The sequence below is a fragment of the Microtus oregoni genome, unplaced genomic scaffold (genome assembly GCF_018167655.1).
Source record: "Microtus oregoni isolate MIOR12 unplaced genomic scaffold, Mior012 000034F_ref0000314, whole genome shotgun sequence".
NCBI classification, from domain to species: domain Eukaryota; kingdom Metazoa; phylum Chordata; class Mammalia; order Rodentia; family Cricetidae; genus Microtus; species Microtus oregoni.
Genome location: NW_024543093.1, coordinates 25,771,071 through 25,796,284, shown reverse-complemented (window position 1 = coordinate 25,796,284; position 25,214 = coordinate 25,771,071). Strand labels below are relative to the sequence as shown.

The window sequence follows — 25,214 nt, the reverse complement described above, 5'->3', positions numbered from 1 at the left end:
ACAAGACATCAGCCTCTCTGGACTGCCACCCTCACACGGTGGCAAATGAAATTGATTGTTGCTGATGACAATAACTGCAGCAAAGTGTGCAAGCCTCATGCTTCGAAGGAGACGTGTAGCAATCTCTAGGGTGACAAACCTGGAGTGGATCGCGAATAAAATGGCCAGGAGCGCTACTCTGAATTCACTCTGTGAATCACTGAAGCTGAGACAGGCAGGTCCCAGTCTGAGTCCAGGGTAAGCCATGGTCAGTGTTCTGGGCGCCCTCGGTGCAGTGCCCTGTGGTCTGTCCCTGGTCAGCTGCAGATGGCCAGAGAGAGGCTAGCTTGGGAGACTCTTCTCTTATCCAGTTCAGGTTCTTCTGTCCACATATTTCCCAGGAGGTCAAACCCCACATCATGATGAAATCTAATTAAATCCTCCAGATAAACACATTCAGTATCCTATCCACCAAGGAAAACGAAGGCAGAACTGGGCCTCACACATTCAGAAGGAGACAGATAGCTAATTTACTGAAGCCAGTGCATTTGCGAGCCAGCTTTTAACTATGATTTGTGATTACCAGTGTGCTTTCCAGTCAGCAACCTTCCTTCCACCCCTCACCATCATCCGCACAGCTCCTGGTTCAAGAGCCACTTAAGAAATAAATGATTCATGGCAGCTGGAAGCGGCACAACTCTCTGTAATGCATAATGGTTGGTTTTGAAGTCTATGGGTGGTAAAAAAAAAAATTGCTACCCCTTAGCCTGCTTCAGTCCTATTGGGGAAAAATGGCAAAAAGAAACAAAGGCCATACAGGTCAAATACCTTCTGTGCAAGATAAATATTCTCTGCTTGCATCTGCAATTCTAGCTCTGAGAAATACAACTAAACTCTTAGAAGAAAAAGCTTGCAAAACTGTATATTTCTGGTTCCAACCCAAGACAGGCTGTCCAGAGCCCCAGGTTTGAGAGAAGGACGATGCTCCCCTGTGAGACGTGCTCGCTCATGGCCGGTTCTGGACGGGGTGGATATGCTCTTACCGTTGACACACGCGAGGGTCTGTTTATGAAATGAAGTAAACTGTTTTGTCGGACAGGCCAGAGCCGGCCGTGCGACCTTTGGCCAGATGCTTAACTGCACGGAGTCTACTTCCTAATCTGTAACTCAAAAATAAGCTTCTCTCACAGGGTTCTTGCGAGAATTAAGTGGAATACTAAAGAAAGGGTACAGTTATCAGATACAATTTTTCTTGATGAGTGACCCACGCATCCCTGCCTGAGATGAGCTACCTAGAGACGAGGTCCTACTCTACGTTCTTAGGTAAACACCAGACCAGGAAGCTGACCCTCAGACTCCACCTTCTTTGTTGAGATGTACCACAGGCTAGCCTCAAATCTGTCATGTAGCAGACCTCAGACTCCACTCTCCCCTCTATCTCGAGGGTGCTGTAACTACAGGCATGTGCTGCCATCCCTGAGTTCAGGGACTCACGCACGGTTGACAAGCTACCACCCGAGCCGTACCCCTAGCCCTGGAAGTCCTCACTTCTGATGAGCACTTTATCCAGTGAGCTTAGCCTTCTGTCTCGCCAGGCTGTGAGTTCAGAAGAGGCCCCCAACAGTAGTCTTTCAACACTGGATTGGCATACTGTGTTTCTTAGCTCTGATTCTGAGTTCCTATTTCTGGGTCTAATTCATCTTGTATGAATTAGATGCTACCCGAAATGACTGTGGTGATTTGAATATGGGGTACGGCCCCCACAGACTCATGTGTTTGAATGTTTGGCTCGTGGGGAGTGGCACTATTCAGAGGTGTGACCTTGTTGGAGGAAATGTGTCATGGCGGAGGCCAGCTTTGAAATCTCATATGTGCTCAAGTCCTGCACAGCGTGACAGTTTTCTGCTGCCTGTGGATCAAGAGGTCCAACTCTCAGCTCCTTCTCCAGCACGACGTCTGCCTGCTCTCTGCCATGCTTCCAGCCATGATAATGGACTAAACCTCTGAACTGTAAGTGAGCCCAAATTAAATGTTTCCTTTATAGAGTAGTTGCTGTGGTCATGGTGTCTGATCATCCTAAAACACAAAGCTGGACATAGGCCATAGCAAAGACGCCCTGCTGTGAGCACAGGCATCCATCCTTAATTCTCTCTTCTTCTCCCTGGATCTTCTTTGTCTAGTCAGGGTACAAGTCCTTCCAGGCCTGTTTGTCTCTTATATTTATACTACATAAATGTCATATTGTGTGGTCCTCCCCACCCCCAGAGGTCTAATCACTCTCAATAACAGGAATATAGTTTACTTTCTAACAAGGACCTAAAATTGGTTGACAGTCACTTGAAAATCAAGGCAGACGGCTGTTGGCTGCTGTGTCTGCTACCTACCATTGTGCCTGATACTTAGGTACCCTGTAAACAAAGGCTGAGTGGATGAGGATGCTAATCTATTATTAGCCTGCAATGGACCAGCCTGGAGAGTATTCTCACACTGAGGAATGAGGGCCGATGGGTAGAAACGCTGCATTCGTACTTCATAATAGGACAAGCGCAGGGCACAGTTTGCTTTGTGCAGAATCTGTGCCCAGAGGAAAGTGACACATAAAAAGAACTTTGTAATCCAGTGCCATTGAAGAAGGCTTTAGCCATTTGCCGTGAAAAGAAGCTCGCAGAGTAAACCATCTCTTTATCACTGGGTGTCAGTTATTTTCACATCAGACAGCTTGGCGTACTTATTATTAGTACCAGCATTACCTCACTTATATTTTCCTACCTTTGAATAAAAAGAAAACTGTTGTCTTAGAGAAAAATGTCCATTAATAAAGCAACAGGGTCGAGAGAGTTCTGCGAACACTCGTGTTTTAACTGTTCTCAGCTTGTTTGGAGACTATGGGACAACTGGGCACAGTCAAAGGTCCTACTTTGTGCCTTTTAGAAAAACACACATTTTCTGGCCACAGAGATTCTAGGAAGAAACTAGAGATAGGCTGTATAAAGCCGGCCATCCCAACCAGTCTCTGCCAACTCCTAAAACTGCCAATATATGAGGAAGAGTGCTGCAGAGCATTTGGGAAGATGGAGGATGTGAAATCAGAAAAGGACTAGACTGTATGGGAAAATATCCATTTTCTATTTTTAAAACAGGAAAATAAAGAGAAAAAAATCACGAAGAGATGGCAGTTTAGGTGTGGGCTCTTCTCGCTTGTTTATTTAGAACATGACATCCATATCACTGTTTCCGAGTAGAGGCCCGCCATCCATCTTTTCCTGTGGTCCACTGGGAACAGGGAATGGGTCCTCTGTGGGCGCTGCATTGGGTAGTGAGCTAACTGCAGGTGTGGGGCGGGGAGGGGTGGAAGCAGGAGCATGCCTGTTAGTTTACAGAGTCACCTAAGAAGAACTGGAACCCCTGGGTTGTATGAGAGCAAGCCTATGAAGAAAATCCTCATAGCCAGCCTCAGGACTCACCCAGAACGCTTTCTTACTTACTGAGGTCACATGACTGCTTGGGACCTACTGATAAGAATCTAAGGGAAGGCAGTGGGGGAAAAGTCACACTGGGCAAGTGGGCATGGATGCCACTTACCATAATCCTGAGCTGAAACCGAAAGCAAGAAGAGGACTGGGGAGCAGAACTTCCATCATGTTCGAAAAGTTCTATTCCTTCCACTACAATGATGATGGTGATTCATCTTCCTTCTAATTCTTCCTCTTCTTCTTTTTAAAGATCTATTTTATTTTTAAATTATGTATCTGTGTGAATATGTGAACATGGGTGTCCATGGAGGACAGAAAAGGGCATCCTGGAGCTAGTGTGGCAGGCCACTGTGAGCGGCCTAGACTTGTGTTCTGGAAACCAAGCACTCTCGACCACACAGCCAACTCTCCAGCTCTCACAATGGCTCTCCATATAGACAGTATGCCGATATTTTGAGTACCGCTAATTATCAACATCAGCTGTAACCTCCACTTTTCAAAACCCATCAAGGTCGAGACCCCACAGCAGGGTCCTTAATCAAAGGGGTAGGAACCAGTCAGTAAATTGTAGTCCTCGCCAGGGATGCTAATGTGTAGCTAGTCTGGAACACTATCACACAAACGAGCATGGCTCACACACACAGAGCTTGGGGGGAAGTGTGTAACAGAGAGAAGGGGAGGTTCTGAGGGCAGAATGGGAAATGTGGTAACATGGAGAATGTGTGCAAACTCCAGAGGATACACAGCAAGAGAAAATACCAGGGTAAGATGAGAGCAGTTCCCCCTAAGAGGAAGCAGGGAAATGTCACTTGCAGAGAGGCTATCTGACTGGAAAGCTCTGGCTGGTGCTGGAGCAGCAGGTACTTATATACAGAGATGCCAAGGGCAGGCAGCACTCTGCAAACAGGAAAAGTGGGGTTCATGCCTTTACAGCCAAATGCTGATATTCAGTCTCTCTATACTCATGGCTCATCTTCTATGTTGGTGAAACAACTAAGGACCTAACAAACAGAAGCAATTAAGGAATAAAAATGATGGAAACAACTGTAATAAGTTTATTGCAATCCATTCCCTAGCACATATTCCTGAATGCTATGGAAGCACCCGAAATACCACCTCACCTCACTCTCTCTGCTGACCTTCAGCTTTGCACTACCATTGTAATTAATTCATAATGCATTTTGATTATATTCACCCCACTATCCCCAACTGCTCCCAGGTCCATCCTCACTTCTTTATGGCTCCAACTTCATGTCTTTTCAAAACAATTCTTCATAGAGTTCGGTTTGTGCTGTCTGCACATTCCCGGGTGTGGAGCCATCCACTGAACTGTGGTTGATCAACCAGGGACACACCCTGAAAGAGAACTGACTTCCCTCCCCTAGAAGCTCTCAGATGCCAATAGCTCCTTCCTTCTCCATGCTAGAATGTTAACTGCCTTCATCTCGTACAGGCAACTGCAACTACTATAAGTTGCCTTCTGAGATCTTATTAGCGGCCTGGATGGTGATCTGATCTAGCAGAAGGCTGACATCTTAGATGGTCCTATAAATGCATACATTTTTCCTCTATCGTTGATGTGATAGTATGGGTCCCACAATCTGTAGAAGGTTTTTAATCTAGTATTTTTGCTATGATAGAATGCACATTTACTTGTGAAAAAGCAAACTTTTTTCACAAATCTGCATTCACAGTCATAGTGGCTTTCGAGCAGGGCAGGAGTGCCCAAACATATGAAACAGTTCAGACCCACCTGAGCACAACCCCTGGAGTGTGGAAAAGAACGCAGATGGGGGATTTATGAGTAAATGACGTGGAGGCTTATTTGGTATCATTATTTTACAGGGCGGTGAGGAACCTGATTCAGAACATGCCTTGGAGTTTTGCTCTGAGCCATGCCCTCCTTCTGACTGTGAGTCCAGTTGGAGTAAGGCCACTAGTTAGCTCCAGGCCACTTAGCCCTGAAATAATCACACGGAAACTATATCATTTAAATCGCTGCTTGGCCCATTAGCTCTAGCTTCTTATTTAGTGGTTGCCCGCCCACTGGGGCATGGCCTCTTATACTATATATGCTGATGCAGAGCCTGCATCCAGCCTCTTTTCCGGCCTCTCTGTTCTAGTTGCGGATTTCAGTTTCTGATCTCTGTTCCAGCAGAGGATCCTAATTTGTGAGTCTACTCCTAAATAAATAATTACCTATTTCTCAATTCTGAGCTAGTGTGGGATTTCTTTTAAGCGTCCTTCTTCACATCTCCATTAATCTGTGCATCACCACCAGGTCGTGGCCTACCAGCAAAGTTTCAGCGCCATCTGTCTCAGGCGGAGGCTCCATGGTGTCTCCCTGACTCTACCTCCTTTCTCCCAGCATTCCACTTTGGTTTCCCCGCCTAGCTCTGTTTCCTTATAGCTCTGATACAGGCCCAAAGCAGTTCCCTTATTAACCAATGATATGATATTCACAGCATACAGAGGGGAATCCCACACCAGACCCATACAGTTTTCATCATGCCCCTGACTTTCCTGAGTTCAAAGTACCTTTCTTTACCTCAAGAAAGAATTTCCTAGCTACAGTACTGAAAACAGCCTGGTGCTGGCATAAGAACAGACAGGAGGACCAATGGAACCAAAGAGAAGATCCGGATATCAATCCACACATCTTTGAATACCTGATATTTGAAAAAGAAGCAAAAAATATCAAATGGAAAAAAGAAAGCATATTTAACAAGTGGTGTTGGCATAACTGGATATCAACATGTAGAAAAATGAAAATACACCCACATCTATCATCATGCACAAAACTCAAGTCCAAATGAATCAAAGACCTCAACATAAAGCCAGCCACACTGAACCTTATAGAAGAGAAAGTGGGAAGTACACTTGAATGCATTGGCACAGGGAACCACTTCCTAAATAGAACCCAGCAGCACAGACACTGAGAGAAACAATTAATAAATGGGACCTCCTGAAACTGAAAAGCTTCTGTAAAGCAAAGGACATGACCAACAAGACAAAACGACAGCCTACAGAATGGGAAAAAATCTTCACTAACCCCACATCAGACAGAGGTCTGATCTCCAAAATATACAAAGAACTCAAGAAATGGGACACCAAAAGATCACATAATCCAATAAAAAAAAATGGAGTACAGACCTAAACAGAGAACTCTCAACAAAGGAATCTAAAATGGCTGAAAGACACTTAAGAAAATGTTCAATATCCTTAGTCATCAGAGAAATGCAAATCAAAATAACTCTGAGATTCCACCTTATACCTGTAAGAATGGCCAAGATCAAAAACACTGATGACAACTTATGCTGGAGAAGTTGTGGGGAAAAGGGAACACTTGTATTGCTGGTGGGAATGCAAGCTGGTACAACCCCTTTGGATGTCAGTGTAGCAATTCCTCAGAAAATTAGGAAACAACCTTCCTCAAGACTCAGTAATACCACTTTTAGGTACATATCCAAAGGATGCTCAATCGTGCCACAAGGACATGTGCTCAACTATGTTCATAGCAGCATTGTTTGTCATAGCCAGAACCTGGAAACAATCTATATGCCCCTCGATTGAAGAATGTGGTACATTTACACAATGGAGTACTACACAGCAGGAAAAAATAACAACAGCTTGAATTTTGCAGGAAAATGGATGGAACATTATTTTGAGTGAGGTAATCCAGATACAGAAAGACAATTATCACATGTACTCACTCATAGGTGGTTTTTAAGCATAAAGCAAAGAAAGCCAGACTACAAATCACAATCCCAGAGAACTTAGACAACAATACGGACACTAAGAGAGACTTACATAGATCTAATCTACATGGGAAGTAGAAAGTAGAAAAAGACAAGATCTCCTGAGTAAATTGGGAGCATGGGGACCTTGGGGGAGGGTTGAAGAGGGGAGGGGAGAGGCAGGGAGGGGAGCAGAGAAAAAGGTAGAGCTCAATAAATATCATGGGGAAAAAAGGAAAGAATTTCCTAGTAGATTTTCCTCCCTGGTTTCCAGTGTCTTTTTATACCAACTATTTTCTCATCCTGAAATTTTGTGATGGGCATGAAAAGGCTCTCAAGCTATTTGGAATGATAACTGGGATTATCATTCCCATTTGCTGGGATTGTTGCCTAGGGATTTTTCTTCACAAATTATTAAGTATTCATTTAGGGATTGGGTGTGTATGTGCACATGTGTGTAAGCCCATGTACATGTGATCATTTGGATACGTGTGTACAAGGGTGGTCTGCCATCCACATGCGGTACCCCCTCTATTGCTTCCACTTTAGCTTTCAAGAAGAGTCTCTCACTGGACCTGGAGCCCAGCGGTTTGGCTCGACTCGCTGGCAGGTAGCTCCTCATCTGACCTCTTATGTGCATACTTGAGCTCAGAACCCAGGTCCCTTCGCTTAGGTGGCAAGGCCTTTATATAAACAACTAGGACCTCTCCCCAGCCATATCCATGGATATGCTTTTTAAACTAATAAACTCCCTCAGTCTTCCCGGGCCCCAGCGCTGAAGAAGGTAAGCATGGCTCCAATCCAGGCTTATCACAAAGAGGGAAACCACAAACCACAGGCTGGCTGGCCATAGCCACACCTGGCCTTCGCTCACTCAACTCAGCAGCTGACTTGGCACTGTGTCAAGTCTGATGGGATGCTAGCATCGTGGCTAAGTCCTATACAATGTGCACGAGGCAGAGGGTGAGAGGGCAGGGAGCTGACAAATAAAATGTAACACCCTGCACCCCCTGGCATCCTCAGAAACTTCCTATGGCTGAGACGCAAACTACAGCTAAAGTGGAGACATTTCTGAAAACTTGATTCACTGTTTTCTATTGCATGAATTTGCTCCAAAACTTCATTTGAACTGGTTTGAGCTTTTTCTCTGTGCAGATACAGAAATAACTGTGTTTTCTAGATATTAAGGGTATGCGAATTGTATTACCTTTCTTTTTTTGTGGTTTGCATTACCTTCTAAAAGCTGACTTTTGTTTGTTTCACTGTTTGTCTCAGTATGTAGCCCTGGCTGTCCTGAAACTTGCTGTGTAGACCAGGCTGGCCTCAGACTCACAGAGATCCGCCTGCTTCCACCCCCTGAGTTCTGAGATTAAAGGCATGAGCCACCAAGCCCAGTTCTTGCTTGTGCTTTTAAGAGTGGGTCTTTCTATGGGGCCCACACTGTCCTCAAACTATCTTCTCCTCAGCCTCCTTCTCCTGGGTGAAGAGCAGGCAGGCATGCACCATCATGCCCAGTGGAAAAGCTGAATTCCAAAAGACATTTGGCACATGAATTGTTGTTCTCTGCACAACTTCCAGACAGGCAAGTATTCCAGAGATGGTACTTTTGTAGCTCCAGTCATGAGGGCATCTACCTGACTTCAGTCTAGCACCTTTGTAGCCCAGCCATGAGGGCATCTACCTGACTTCAGCCTAGTGCCTTTGTAGCCCAGTCATGAGGGCATCTACCTGACTTCAGCCTAGTGCCTTTGTAGCCCAGTCATGAGGGCATCTACCTGACTTCAGCCTAGTGCCTTTGTAGCCCAGTCATGAGGGCATCTACCTGACTTCAGCCTAGTGCCTTTGTAGCCCCAATCATGAGGACATCCACCTGACTTCAGCATAGCAGTTTCCACATGATTTTACTCGATGGATTCACAGGGTGAAGAGTGTAGGAGAGAGGGTGCTATTCGTGACCGCAGGAACAAAGCAGAGAGAAGCTGAAAGGCGGGCACATGGCCCACTCTTGACTATGGCACTCGCTGCACTGCATGCAGGCTCATCCCTTGGCTGTAATGAACACAGCCATGTGGTATGGAAAGGCCACAGGAAACATGAGCAGTGGAAAAGAGGACAAGTGACAATTCACATTCCAAATGAGATGTCCAGAGTTTTGTTGTGTTTTTTTTTACTGTTATTGTTTCTGTTTGTTTGTTGTTTTTTAAGGAGAAGCAGAGAAAGACAAGTGAGATAAAGCTAACAACAAAGGTTCATGGCTGCCAGGAACAGTAGAGAGTGTGGAGACACTGGGACAGGCACAGGGCTCTGCTCCGGTGTAGAGACAGACACTGTGTCAGGCACAGGGCTCCAGCATGGAGACACGTGACAGGCATAGGGCTCCGACATGGAGACACTGTGTCAGGCACAGGGCTCCAGCTGGAACTGAAGAGCTCAGCTGGGGCAACAGGTTGCCAGCTCTGGAGCTTCCTAAACACCACAACCTGCTTCAGTTACAGACTCTTCTAACAACACAGAAATTCTACCTCCAGAAGATGCTGAACACTGGCATCTTCAACTCAACACTGGCATTTCCAACTCAAAGGCGACACTTTATGTCAACAACACCCTTTTTTCTTAGGATTTCGGCCTAATAGCCCTGAAATGGGGACAGAAGACAGTAATGCTGCCTAATCCTGAATAGCTAGGGAAATGAGAACTGGTGTCTGTAAATAACCGGTCCTTGCTGCAGACAGGGAACATGATGACCTCCAGATATCACATTATAATTAGCCATGAAGTCTATAATCATAAATCACACCTCTTTCCTCCAAGTACAGCATGAACTACAGAAAATTTCAAGTTTATTTAATTTAAATTTAAAATTTATTTAACGGTCATTCTTGCAAGGAAAGTGCACACTTGTGAGGTGCAAACTGTGCCTCGGTGTTCTGTAATCACATTGAATACAGGCCTCTCATTGGAACCATCTCACTCTCTAGCTGCACAGAAAGTACAAAGCAAAATTCAACAGGTGCTTCCATCTTTCAGACAGCTTTCCAACTTCAGCACTATAGACAGACATTTTGGAGCATAAAATTCCTCACCATAGTGGCTCAGTGGATAAAAAGTGTTTGCTGTGCAAGTCTAATGGCTTGAGTTCCATCCCCAGAATTCACAGCAGAGGAAGAGAACCAACTCCTGAAAGTTGTCCTCTGATCTCCACAAGCGTTTGTGGATGTGATTACACACACACACATACACACACAGAGAGAGACACACACACACAGACATACACAGAAACACAGACACACAGACACACACACACACACACACACACACACCCCACTTCATAAGAAGAAAAAATTTAAAGAAAGCATCAAACAGTTCTTCAGCACAGAGGCCTGTCTTGTGTTCGTAGAATACAGAAAGAAGACAACTTTAGCTGATGATTCTCTAAAGACAGACATTGGAGGATTATGAAAAGAAAAGGTAAGAAATTCTCTTTATTCTCCATGTAACTGTGGAGATGTAAAAGGATTTGCAGTCCAAGGCCGCCAGTTTTAGGATGTGTGGAGCTGTGTAAATACAGTCCAGAGGTTCTAAATGCCAGACGCCCTCTGGCTAGAAGCAGTCTGAAAGAAGCAGGCTCGTGCCATCACTGGGCTGTTTGTTATGAGCTGTATCTCTGAGAACAATTTTGAAAATGCCATTGAATATTTATTAAAAGGAAAGATCTATAATAATTCAGGTTTTGGCATGCTACTATTAGCTAATAACTCATGGCTGGAAAGGTAACGAACTGCAGAGGGAGAAACCATTACATCTCAGAGAAAGGTAATTTAAGAGAAAGGTTATTACATTGTGCATCACCACTTTCTCAATGACTGTTCCTACCATCTTAGGACTCGCCCCAAAAAGCTGTTATTCGTATCAAATTGTTTTAACACGATTCTATAAGCATTTTAGTTCTAATTATATTTTGTAGATACAAAGCTTATTTACTTTGTTGTTGAGTGTGTGCGGGTTTTGTTTATTTTTTGTGACAAAGTCTCGCTGTGTAGGGCAGGCTGACCTTGAACTTGCATTGATCCCCCATCTTAGCCTCCAGAGTGCTAGGATTGCAGGTGTGTGCCAACGCGCCCAGCACACGCTGAACGTGACACAGAGCTGATGTTTAAATTCAAGACATGCATTTTGGCCAACATGACCAATAGAATAAAGTCAAAGACACTATAAAAATATGTACAGTTATTTTTAAGAATTCATGATGATACTTTTCTAAAACACCCTTATTCATCACTTAGCATAACAAAGAAGTGTGCTTTTAACCTTGATGCCAAGAACTTAGTCACCAAAAGGAACACCACTCTGGGTTTCAATTAATCCTGCATTTCTTGTTACTTTCTTGGACATAAAAAAGCTATTGTAGATGGTTTATGTGTTAATTCTTAACAATCAAATAGGCTTAAAATGTTTGCATTTCCTCCTGTGAGTTTTTTGGTAAGTAGATATAGATTTAAGACTCTGAAATTGGAAGCGTGGAATTCTTAAATCCACTAAGAGACAGACCATTCACATTATGCAAAAACACTGTACTCAAACTCAGCTGTGCATATAATGATAGTATTCAAATTAGATCACTAATTTAGACATGTTCTATCATGTCAAGTATAACGAATATAAAAATGTATGACTGAAATCCAACAAGAATAAGAAAAAAAGGAAGGAAAATGCAGCTACTCTTTTTTTAGGAAATGAAAATTCATAGCACATGATATAATTCACTCATATGAATATGAGTGAGAAATCCAGCTTCACTGTTCGTGTAGCTGAGTGTGTGAAACAGCGTAGTGCCACATCACCGGGACCGAAATCAGCTCTGTGCTCTGGACTACAGTATCTGCATCCGGTGAAACTGGAACACATGAGGCATGAAATGAACGAATTAATCTTCATTTGACTTACTTAACATATTATTATAAAATCATATTTAAAATACCATAATACTTTCAATTGTTATTTAAATTTGCCTGTGCCTATATTGTAATTTCTCACTGCAATGGATTAAGGCTAGTATACCACTGTGTAGAAAAGTAATTACCAGAACTAAGATGGCTGCCCAGCATTTTATTAACATTTTAGAATTTACAAATGTCTCATTATTTTAAAAAAAAAATGGCACCATCAACAAAAGAGCAATCCAATGACTGTCGTAGAAACATCAGCCCCTTTTGATTCAACTTTTTCTACTGAAGCTAAAATGCAAAATTGGCACCATGAAGCTTGAAATTGAGATTTTGGGATAGCATTGGTAACAGCCTTTGCCACTTGCCAAAAATTGTTTTCATCTGGAAATTGCCAGGTAGCAGATTCCTAGGGTACAGTTTGTGTGTGTGAAATAAAAAACGCAACATCATAAATTTGTTTCAATGGTTATGAGAGTACAAGTCCATTTCATGACTCAACCATCACTGTACATACGTAGTTACACAGTATTTAATAACAAAATTAAGGAAATTAAAATTTTAGAGTATTCAGAGCCAAAATACAAGTTGTGAAACTGGCAACTTTAGGTTTATACTGTATCACCGTGTAGTACTTAGGTAAAAGAATGTCAGTGTCAGACTTCAGCCTTAAGCAGATAACAAACCTGCTTCAGCAAACCAAGACAAGCTATATTGGTCCAAATGATTGGACCTCTCAAGGAATCCAAGAGTTTAAACTTGACTTGACTGGGTTTCATCTGAAATACTTGTACACACAAAATGCGCGTTCCTCATACACAGTATCCACTGTAATTAGTAAATAAATTTCTATTGTAGGCAAAGAGCAAACTTAACTAGTAGGTCTCTGTGCTTTATAGATAGATGCTTTTTAATAGTCAGTACCAATACACATAAATAAAAAATGCTTGTAGAAATAAACCCACATTTTCCCCCAGGTTAAGTAGATATATTTGCATAAATAACTTTTGGTACATCAAACAGAGGATTCAGCCAACGGCAGTCCCTACTCTTGATGCTTTAAGCAGATTAATTTTAAAATAGTCTTAAGCATTCCATTCTTCCTCCAAGTTGTCCTTCAGTAACAAATGGCAAAGAAATGGAGCAGAACCATTAGAACTTGGAATTCGAAGTCAGAACAGCTCATTTTGGGTCTAACAAGCTTTGTCATTTAGCAGCTGTGTCTCCCCCTCAGTCCTTGGGACTTTCTCACGTTTCCAGTTTCTATAATGCAGTGTAGTAGTTTAAATATAAATGCTCCTTCTGCAGGCTCAGAGTTGATTACTTGGTTCCCAGTGGAGACATTGTTGAGAGGGTGTGGAACCTTGCTGAAGGAAGTGTGTCACTGGGGGAGGGCCTTAAGGTTTTATAGTTTCACTCCATTTCCTGTCCTCCTTTGGCTTCCTCACTGCAGATGCAAATGAACAGCCACCCCCTGGCACTGTGGCATCTCTACCGCAGCAGACTGCGTGGCACCGTGGCATCTCTACCGCGGCAGACTGCGTGGCACCCTGGCATCTCTACCACGGCAGACTGCATGGCACCGTGGCATCTCTACCACAGCAGACTGCGTGGCACCGTGGCATCTCTACCACAGCAGACTGCGTGGCACCATGGCATCTCTACCACAGCAGACTGCATCATTTCTTAAACTGCAAGAAAAACACCTTACATTGTTTTTTTTTTTTTAAATCAGGTGTTTGGCCACCACATTAAGAAAAGTAACTGCAGCCGGGTGGTGGTGGTGGTGGTGCACACCTTTAATCCCAGGACTCGAGAGGCAGAGGCAAGCAGATCTCTGCGAGTTTGAGGTCAGCCTGGTCTACAGAGTGAGTTTCAGAACAGTCAGAGATTGCTACACAAGGAAATCCTATTTCAGAGAGAGAAGTAATTGACAGGGAGGGAGGAAGGAGTAAAATGGAAGGACAAAGTGTTTGAGGACTTCTACGTATGGTAGCAATGACAACTGTTTTCACCGTTAATAAATGCTCCATATTGTCTACAATATAATAAGGTCTATTTTCATAAAACAAGTGAAAGTCATGCAATTTTATATACAGAGTACTTCAGCTAATCCAACGGGCGGAGAGTGTCCTAAACTATAAAAGGACTAGACAAAGGTGTCAGCTCCCTGATGGCACCATCCGTGATAAAACCCTAGTTCTATAAACTCTCAGTTGGGTTGCTTTCCACTCCCCTTCCCGTGCACTCCTTCAGTTTACAAAAGGGGATGAGCTTGCCTTGGAGAACCCAGCACTTTCTGCATTAGGAGAGCTTTTCTCCCATTCCTTCCACTCTCCCAAGTGGCTGTGTTCCTCTGTCCACAGAGAGGGAAATTAACCAAGAGAGCAAGCGTGACAGTATACTCCATGAGTAGGTTGATCCTGGGCCTAGCTCTGCGGATCACTTTACTTCATTCATGGACGACGTCCCCACCTACCAGCCAGAGTCTTAACAGTGACTGGGAGGAACTGAAAGCACGAGAGAAGAGTCCCCATCTCCAGCACAGACACCAGTAAAGGAAGGGCACGCAGCCCTCAGTGGCATCTTTCTGTTTCTCTTCTGTGTCCCCAGGCTCCCATTCACCCAAGCGCCTCATCCTGCCTACCCCTGGCTTCTGTCACTTTTCTGTCAGAAATTTCTCTCGCTTACCCTTCCTATCCCACCCTTTGCTTCTGTGGCATTGTCTTTATTTATTTTTATCCCATACATTCTCTCAGGCAGACAGCAACTTCGACAACCATTTCAAATACTGTTAGCTATAATGTAATGAGGCCCGTTTTTCTAAAAACAAACAACAAACTGAGAGTCACATTATGACCAGAATACCTCAGACACATTAATAAACTGCAATGGACTGAAACCCTTCATTTGCAGCTCAGTGGTTGCCTTGAATTTCAAAGTCAGTCTGTGATGGAGGAAGGTCATTGGCTAATAAAGGAACTGCCTTGGCCCATTTTATTGGTTAGAGGATAGGTGGGAGGAGTAAACAGAACAGAACACTGGGAGGAAGAGGAAGTGAGCTCAGACTCGACAGCTCTCCTCTCGGGAGCAGATGCCTGAGAGAGACGCCATGCCCCGCTCCCGGGATGAAGCTCCGACCCAGGATGGACATAGGCTAGAATCTTCCCAGTAAGCGCACCTTGGGGTGCTACACACAGATGATTAGAAATGGGCTAAATTAATATGTGAGAATTAGCCTAGAAGAGAATGGGCCAAGCAGTGTTTAAATGAATACAGTTTATGTGTTGTTATTTCGGGGCATAAGCTAGCCGAGCAGGCAGCCGGGGTGCTGGGAACGCAGCCCTGTCGCCCTTATTACTACAGAATGGCGCCCAACGTGGGGCACGAACCCACGACCCTGAGATTAAGAGTCTCATGCTCTACCGACTGAGATAGGTGAAAGATTGGTGGGAGGAGTGGGAGGACCTCCCGCAACAAGTCTGCATAGCATCTCTAGACTCTGCTGCCCCTCTGGTGTCTCTCTGCATAAATCCACAGCTTAACTTCTTCCCCCGTGGAATGCTCCAGCCTCAACATTCGCTGTCAACACCAAAGGTTCTTCTGTCTCTTCAATTATCGGAGCCAAGGCATCTGGAAACCCCTCGAAAGTCATTGCCCCTCCTTGCTTCTCTGCCTCTCCCCAGTTCTATTCCCTTACCAGTCTGAATTTGGACTTTAAATCTGGCTCTCCCATTCTGTGTCCTAGCTCACTGTTTTGTTGAGTATTCTAAAAGAACAGCCTAGGTCAGGTCTGGGAGTACTAGTTGGTCATCCTAGTTACTTATGAGGTTGAGGCAGGAGGATTACTTGGGGGGCATTATGAATTCAGGCCAGTTTGAGCAACCCTGTCTCCGAGTGAAAGCTGAAAAGAACACTGAACATTGCTCAGTGACAGAGTGCTTACCTAGTGTGCATGAGGCCCAGAGTTCAACTCCCAGGACCCAAAGAGCAGAGCGTGACATGCTCACAGTCACTGCGGGACCAAGTGTGGCCATACCAGTCTCTTCAGACCCTGCACTGCAGCCTCTCCTCTCAGCTCCATGGCATGTCTGCCACACCAACAGTTCCCAACCACATGGACTGAACTGCTGCTCTACAGCCTACTAGTGGCTCAGTGACATCATCAGACTCACTTCAAACTCAGGCCAGGCACAGCTTCCTGAAGGGAAGCCAGATGCTTACTCCTTTTTTTTTTAACTCCCAAATTTTTCATTTATTTTTTATTAAGTTAGTTCTTTGACAATTCTATGGAGCAGGATATCCCTGTGCCTGACACTTCATCTCCTAAAATATGTATCTGATGAATGTCCAAATGAATATACATCACTCTCACTGAAGTTGATGTAAATGCAGAGAAGCTGTTGGTGACTGGTTAAGTGTGAACCAGAGGCTCCCAGCTCTTTTCAGATGTGGCATAAAATAATCAGGCCACTCTGGGTACAGTTCCCAAGGGTTGAGAGCAGAGGGTGTGGGGAACTGTGCACGCCGAGTCAGCAACTGGCCCTCTTTTAAAGTCACTTTGGAGACAGCAGTACTGGTGCAGGGCACGCCTTTAATCCAGCTCTTGGGAGGCAGAGTTCAAGGCCAGCCTGGTTACAGAGTGAGTTCCAGGACAGCCTGGGCTACACAGGAAAATCCTGTCTCCAAAAGCAAAAAAGAAAAAGAAAGAAAGAAGAAAGAAAAGTCACCTGTTTTGTGGCTCCATCGCCTCTGACTCACTTAAACATGTTCCCATGTTCAACACTACTGGGTGAAGAAGCAAGGGTCCATGTTAGAGGCAAAGGGCTTGAGGGGCCTTAACAGTGATAGGTGGAGTCATAAATAGACGAAACCAGGTGCATGAGGAGCCATCCGGTCACTCTCATTCCTCAGAGAATAAATACACAGCCCTGAGGCTGGCTGGGCAAGATGACAGATGACAGCAGCCTGTGACGGCAGTGCTGACACAGTCACACCTTTTGGTACTCTGAGGAAGGCAGGTGAAAGGACCACCTGCAGATAAAGGGTCCTTATGCCCTGCTGGGCTGGGCCACCTGGAGACCTGGGAAACTGGAGAGGGTGGAATAAAGCTGCCAGCAACTTTAAAGTCCACTCCGTGACGCTCACTCCGTGATGCTCACTCCATGACGTTCATGGGCTGGAGTGCTCTGTAGCCTAATAAAGGGCACATGCAGATCAAATTTCCTGTCCCCTGGTGAGCTATGTTTAGAAAAGAGAAAACAGTTTTAAAATAAGTTTTGAATCATTTTCTGGTTGGAAAACCATTCAGTGTTGTAGCCTGGTGCAGGGATTGGGAAGCCATCAACACTACGCCTGCATGTTCCAGCGATACTTTTCAATTCCAACTGAAAAGGTGTTGGTTCCAATGTGAAATCGAGGGGAATGGGCTGAGGATGCAGGGCAGTGACAGAGCACTTGCCCGGCATGTGCTGGGCTGGCTTCTAGGCAGTCAGTCTGTCTCTTTGTCCTCTGTCCTGCCCCACACCACCACAGAGGCATTATCTCAGGGAGAGGGTGTAGAGTCTCTGTCATCTCTCCGGACTGGAGTCAGGAAGGCTACACCACAGACATGGGAGGTTGGATGCAATGCCCTTATTTAGAGAGGACACATTTGAACCTGTTTGTTAGGTATGTGGCATTCCCTTTAAGAACCATAGTCGTGCCAAGAGTGTTAGCCGCTGTTGTAACTCAGGGATTTTTAGATTAAAAACAAAACAAAAAACACTTGAGAAAAATCTTAGGCCTTTCCACTTCTCCTTTCTCTAAGGACAATGATGCAAACATCTGACCCCAAACACAGATGAAGCAAGTTCGCCTTGTCACCGGAAACTTTCGTATTCCTTACAAAGTAACACGTGGTTTCACTCTCTTTTTCGCAAACTGAAATGTGGGTTTTGAGATCTAGCATAAATCAGCTCTATCTCGACAAACATACAGAGATAGACTTCCTATTCAGCCAGCCCAAGCTGGGGGCGCGAAGATACCGGAGAGCAGAAGTTTCTGCTACATGACTTATCACAATGGCTCAAACCCCAGAGGCAGGAGGAATACCAAAAGGTTCTGAATTCTACTTTTTCTTACAAAACTCACTAATGTCATCTTGGACCCACGACCTTTCTGGGCCCATTTCTGCTTCTGTGAACGACTATAATACAGGACCCTCCCCGAAGGCTAGAGGAGGGTGGAGAGAAACAGTGGACACAATGCTGCCAGCACAGCTAACACGGAGCAGGTGCTCCCTCTGGCCACTCACTCCAGCTCTTACCAGAAAGGATGGCCAGTAGAGACCAGAAAAGTGCCCAGAGAAATCAAGTGCAAGATTGTCTTCTCTCAAGCCTACCCCTTGGCCTTGAACTCTGCAAAGACCAGGCCTTGAGGTGTAATCTCTGCTTGCTTCTACAACCACTAACAGGCGGAACTCCCAAGGCTCCATACAGTGCAGAAGCTAAGATCAGAATCAACTCCCAGCATCTCAAATACAAAGTGAAAAGTCAGAGGTGGAATGGCAATAGAGAGGAGCAAATGGTCTTTATCCACTTATATCCATATTAAAACTGTTTTGCATACTTTGCACACAGACCTTCCCCATCCAAGCACTAACCAAGCTTGTTTGGCTTCAGATACCAAGAGGGCAGATGAAGGGTGGTACGGCTGCATGCTGTACACAGCCCTTCTGACAGCCAAAGAAAACCGGGTGTCTGGGGAAAGTTTGTAGATTTAAAAGTGGTGACAGAAAATCCACTGAAATCACACAGACAGGAAATAAAACAACCATATGCAAATGATTTTCACAGACTTAGCTAAAGTTATAGACATGTTCCTGGGAGACATCTGACCAGAAAACGTGGACCGGGAACAGGTGACGGAGGCAAAGGGTGTGAGTAGCCTCTGAAGAGGAGGCTGAAACAGCAGCAGCAGGAGCTGGAGAGATGTCTCGGTTGGCAGCAGGAGTCCTTTCGGCACACTGCAGCTGTGGTATTGGGTCTCCAGGCTCCCAGAGGATGCCTACTGGCGACTTGCTCTTGGGAGGCTTGACTTGAGACAAGGGGGTGGAACCTTTCAGTGGTGGTTTCATTAAATATTAAGTCACCTGGGGAAGTCCGCTCCCTAAGAACTTCCTTTAGCAATTAGATTTTAGTGTCTAGAAGATAAAGGCCAGAGGCCAGAACACAATGACTGAGGTGAACCTAAGAAACTCACAGAAGTACCACGGCTGCTCAGTCACTATAGGACTCAGGGAAGAAGCTCAATAGCCCATGGGTATTTCAAACCAAGATGGCTCATATGGAGTCCCCACAAGTTCTTCCCATGGCTTTGACTAAGACTGAAGGAAGTGTGCCGATAGCTGGGATGGAGGAATGATTTCCATGCCAGAGCATTGAGTCCAAGCTAAGCACAAGGTACCACTCCTGCCTGAGTGGAGTCCCCCATGGACACTGGCCTATGCTCAGAGACACTGCGACTTGACTCTCTGTCACCGCAGCAGCTACACAGGCAGGCAGGGGGCAGAATAGATTGCATCAACCTCCAGTATGAAGCATCAAGATACACCACGTTTTCATATATATATATATGGAAGAAAGAAATAACAGAAGAGTTCCCACAGGAGGCATAAATGCCCTGTTACCTCTCTCACACTAGCACTAAAGGGGACTGCAACCAAGGGATGGTATTTAACAAGGAGGATGATAATAGCTTCCCATCATGGAGAAATGGACTGGCAATTTGGATACTTTAAATTTTAAACAAACTTCCCATGGACAAAGAGGAAAATAACCCATCTATGTTGCTTGCAAGTTGAGGCAGCAGAGGCAAAGAACACAGTTTCCACCAGACTAGCTCTAATTGCTTATTATTTGATCTCAGCTTCATCTTCCTCCTCTCTAACACCGAGACAAGCCACCTCCCTTGCCGGCCTGCAGGGAGGTACCGCTGGAGCAGTGAGCCCAATGCCAGCATCCTCACTGTTACAGGTCACTGTTAGACTGTGACCTGCTTCTGTAAACCTCCAGCTGCTATAGTGTCTACAGCTTATCCTCATACAGCAAGCAACATCCCTCCCCCAAAGTCAGCCTAATATACTTGACACCAGCTCAATACCTTCACATGCAGGATTCCACTTAATCCTCACACAACACAATGAGGGAGGAGCTACTGTCACACCCACCCATTTTACAGATGAGGATACTGAGGCACAGAACTGTAACTTGCCCAGACTCAATGCCCCCAACAGAGACAGCAACCTGGCCCCTAGATACAACAGGCTAGCCTATTTGATGCACACACTTGGCCAAAATTTCTTATTGAGGTCAGCACTCAATGCTCTTACAAAGTCAATGTGCTGACTAGCTTTTTAACTTTTAAAGCAAAACCTTTTTTTTTTCTTAGAATTCTTAAAAATAAAAACTGTTTAAATTAGGTGCCTATAACTAGTTAGTTCACCTTGGTTTTCTTTTTCTTCACTGAAACACCTTAATATGTACACACCTCTTTCTAAAGGTCATCTAAATAAACCTTATGTTGACTCACATCCCTGAGTGTTTATTACAAATACAAATTTATGTGTGTCTTTTTCTGTGTACGTATTTCTCTCTGCGGATGCATACAAATCACAAGGCAGAGGCAACGTGAGCACTCGGTTAATGTAACACCTTCTATGGTCAGTACTCTATAATAATAACCACTGCTATCAGTCACACAGCAGGGCTGTATGGTATTTCAAAGAATTCCTTTTACAAATTCAATCAACTCAAGTATTAACATCAATGGCATTAATCCATTGCTCTGCTTTAAAATAATCTCTAGGGGGCAGCTGAGAAAGAAAGGTTAAAGATTTCTACCCTTCAAAGTAGGCCACTGCAGCTACCTATAAACCATGCTCTTTGTTTATTAAGATAATTAAACCCATCAGTGCACTTAACTTTCAGACTCAACAATTGTCTGCACGAACAGTCGTCTCTACTTTTCCTAAAACAAAGAGGATGTGTTCTATCTAAGGGGATCCTGAGCATGCTCTCTGTACAATGTATGGTGTTTTAAAGCATGATTTATGTATCTAATTCCTTGAACTGCCTTGAAAAATACACCGAGTTCTTCCCATGCTCCCCATTAAAAGAAGACACTCCAATTTAAAGACTGACCGGATTCTGACTACAAACCGCTATATCATGTCAACATTTTCATTAAATACGGTTCAAGCTGGACTTGAAACAAATGGAGTGGAGACACAGCTGCAGCCCTTGCGGATGCAAAGCTACCCGGTCAGGAGGCTTACATAAGAGATGCAGGACAACTCAACCATCATCCGAAATGTCTTTCTTTGAGACTTGCCCACATTCTTAAAGTACATGAATTAAAGCTCAGATAGCTTTTCTCATTTTCTCTGCCTTAGAGCACAAAACACTCAGCTGACATAGAAGTTGTTTTATCCCAAAAGGACTAGGTTCCAATTATGGGAGGTTGCCAACTTCTGCCTAGGGGAAGGGTGAAGCGGGATGCACAGAAAGCCTGCAGGCCTGAGCAGCAATGTGCCAGTCCTCAGAGGGGCTGTCAGCAGAGCCTCCTAGGATGGAGGCGGCGGATGCCCCTGACCCCACGCCGTGCAGAATCAAGGAGATGAAAATGTGCAATTAGCGGCGGGCCCAATGCCCTCGGAGCACCTGTCTCTCCTAGCACATTTCCAACTGGCGCGTTCAGCAGAGGCAGGAGCCAGCCCTGGACTCCAGCCTCGAGTCCTCGAGTACCAAGCCCCCCTCCTTTGCAGCCCAGCACTCCCTCCTCCAGCTGTAGCCGGGCTAATAGAAGGTGCCACCTCGGCCTGGCACGACAGGAATAAAACCTGTCCTTCCCACGCTGCCTGCAACTTCAGAAACTACAGTCAACTTACTGGCTCGCAGGAGGCAAGGGTCTTCTGGGGCTTCGGCGCGCTAAGAAGCGCAGCAACTCCGCCGCGCGCAGCCCGGCTGGCCCTCTGTGGCCCGTGGCAGGGGGCGCAGGATCCGCCCGGTCCTTGTCGCCTCGGCTCTACCGCGCCCGGGGCGGCGCACTCTCCCGGGCGCACCGTGCGGCCGCGGAGACCCGGACTGCGCCGGAGACCGGAGCAGAGCCGTAGCGGCCGCCAGCCCCAGAGAGCTGCGCTCCGAGCTCCAGGTGCGTGTCTCCCGCTCCGAGGGAATGCGACGCCACGGAGTCCCCGCACGGGAGGCGTCGACGTGCAGCCGAGGCTCCAGTCCGCCCCGGAGGAGCAGTCGCAGCGCCCGCACACCGGGCAGGAACCGCAGTCCGCACTGGCCGGCGCGCCGCGGAGAATGACAGCGCCGAGGAGCGGCGGGCGGGACCCAGTGCGCATGTTCGCGACTGCTGCGGCACGTCACAGGGGCGGGGCTAACGGGCGGGGTAGGGCGGAGCGAGCAGGGTGGGCGGGGCCGGGCCCGGAGGGAACTTGGCTGCCTGCTGCAAGGGCAGGTGCTAAGGCTCACAACTGGAGCTGATAACCTAAAGCTCTGGAGTTTGTCTCCTGAGCCCATCGTCTCGTAAAAGGCAGTGTATCGTAACTGCTTTAGGGTCCCGGGACAACCCACAAAGGCCAAGTTTCACTCAGGTGATTGCTTAACCCCCAAGAGCTGCAATTTGCGGGACACCTTCTTTCATCTTGACCGTATGTACTGTAAGAACTTGAGGAGCTTGTAAGAGCCCTTTGCCCCGACCGCACCCCCAAAATAAGCCCAGGAGACACGAGAGGTGGGGCCCAGGTATGCAGGTTGTAATTAACATTGCCCGAAGCTCCTCAAGCTTCGGGAATCTCCTGATGGTTTGGTAATATAGAGCCTCCCATGCAGACTCAGAGGGTCTGTAGGATGGGAGAATCCCCGTTCAAATAGAGTCCAAAATGACACCAGTGCTGCAAGCCTTCCCCGCCCCTCATCCTTGCCACTTAGAGGGCAGAGAACCAGGAGCAGCTTCTGAAGTGTTTGTGTGTTTGAGAATCAGCGGGAAGAGCCTTTAACTCTGGAGAACAAATTTCCAAGGCATATTCACAGCGATTCTGGCTAGCCACTAGGCACAGCGGGTGGGGGTGGGGGTCCTGGAATCTTACCTGAAACAATCTGTAGATAAATCGAACAGGGGTTTTGTTGGCTTTGAAGTTTATGTTTTTACACCCACACCTGAAATTGAGGGTAGACGTTGTAGGAACACATAACCAGATGTGGAGCTTAGGACTGCTAAACCAGCCAGACCTTTGTCTAAGGCGCCCAGTTTCTCTGCGCGTATTTCTTTTTTTTTTTTTTTTTTTTTTTTTTTTTTTGGTTTTTCGAGACAGGGTTTCTCTGTGGTTTTGGAGCCTGTCCTGGAACTAGCTCTTGTAGACCAGGCTGGTCTGCGCGTATTTCTGAAGAGTTCTTTAACAGGAAAACAAGGCACTAGTGATTTTGAACATCCACATCTTCACTTTTTTGGACACGTATGTTTCACTTTTAAAGGGAGTATAAAGTTGGCTGGCTAAAAATTGCTCATGACAAGGGAAAGGAAGCAGGGACTGGGAAGGGAATGTTACTATGTTGCAGAAGAGAGTGTGTGGGAGATTTTTGACCCAATCTTCAGTGTGGAAAGGTACTTTGGGGCTAAGATTGCAGGATCCAGCTTGACTTCCTGTCTCAGTTAGAAGCTCACTGACTCAAGAGCTTATAAAACTGTGGATTTCACTACCAAACTGTATTAGTTACTTTTTTCATTGCTTTAACAAATTGCTTGGCAACAGTAACTCAAGGAAAGAAGCCATTGTTTTGATTCATGGTTTGAGAGTCCAGTCTACGATGGTGCAGAAAGCAGGGGTGTGAAGCAGCTGGTCACACTACATCTGCAGTCGGCATGAATGCTGGGGTGCTTAGGCTTTATTCCAATATCCAACCCTTGGTATGGCCCTGCCCACCGAGGTAAACCTCCCTGGAAACACCTTGGCAGACACATCCAGAGGCTTCTGTCCGAAGAGACCCTAAATCTTGGAAAGCTGACAAGATTAACCATCACAATTACATCACTGATTCCCACAATGATCTTCTAAATTAGATATAAAACGTTATTGTATCTATTTTACATGCATCGAAAACACATTCTGGAGGGCTTGGTTGGAGAGGTGCTCACCTCATATACATGAGGACCTTGGATCCCTAGAACTCATGAGGCTAGACGTAGAAACACACATATACAATGTTAGATCTGGGGATGTGGAGATGGACTGATCCCTGGGGCTCCATGGCCAGGTATTCTAGTCGAATCAGTGACATCCAGGTTCAGCGGAAGATCCTGACTCAAAGACCCGGTGGAGAGCAGCTGAGGAAGCCACCCAGTATCAAACTATGGACTCTGCATGTGTGCTCATGCACACACATAAACATGTATATGCACAGGCATCTCACACACATCTAATGAAGTAAAGCTAAGGTAGAAGCAACAAGAAGAGCCCACTCCGGATATCAGCTGACTGATCTGGTGGATGTATGTTTCAGATGTCAGGCAGGGCTGTGATAACTCTAAGGAAATGATTTGAATCTATGAAGAAAATGCTTCCTGCGTTTACTCTCCATGTGTTTCTAAAGACTTTGCCAAAACTTTGAGTTAGAAAGTTTATTTTCCAATGAGGAAATATGTCTTTTGTATCCATCCAATTTCACAGCTTCGTGTATTGGGGTTGCAAAATGCAGTTTCCAGAGCATTATAGTCCTGCGGTTACACAGCACAAGTTTTGCCAGGGATTTAGAGGGACAACACTCATGTCCTCCAGGGACTTGATCAAGCACCATCCTCATTTTACCCAGGAAGAGGCATTGAGGAGAAAGTACTAATCCTGGCAAGGGCAGTCTCCTGTCTCGGTTTCTTTCTCCAAACTCAGTCTCTTTCTCCTTTCACCAAACTACTCACTGGAGATAAGTTTTCATTTCCAAATTGTTCATATCAGGATATGTAACCACCCAATGAGAATTCAAATGTGTTTCAAAGCTAATTCTCGTGATTAATGCACTCCCAGTCTGAAAAGTTTTGGA

General features: G+C 45.5%; 1 protein-coding gene across 1 annotated transcript in view; it reads right to left on the bottom strand.

The window, feature by feature from the left end:
- Positions 1–22,114, bottom strand: part of LOC121432405 (phosphoprotein associated with glycosphingolipid-enriched microdomains 1) — a 142,269-nt gene extending 120,155 nt beyond the window's left edge. The window contains exon 1 of the mRNA XM_041630364.1: positions 22,061–22,114. The gene's annotated coding sequence lies outside the window, so the exon portion shown is untranslated. The remainder of the gene's footprint in view (positions 1–22,060) is intronic.
- Between the last annotated feature and the right edge of the window lie 3,100 nt (positions 22,115–25,214).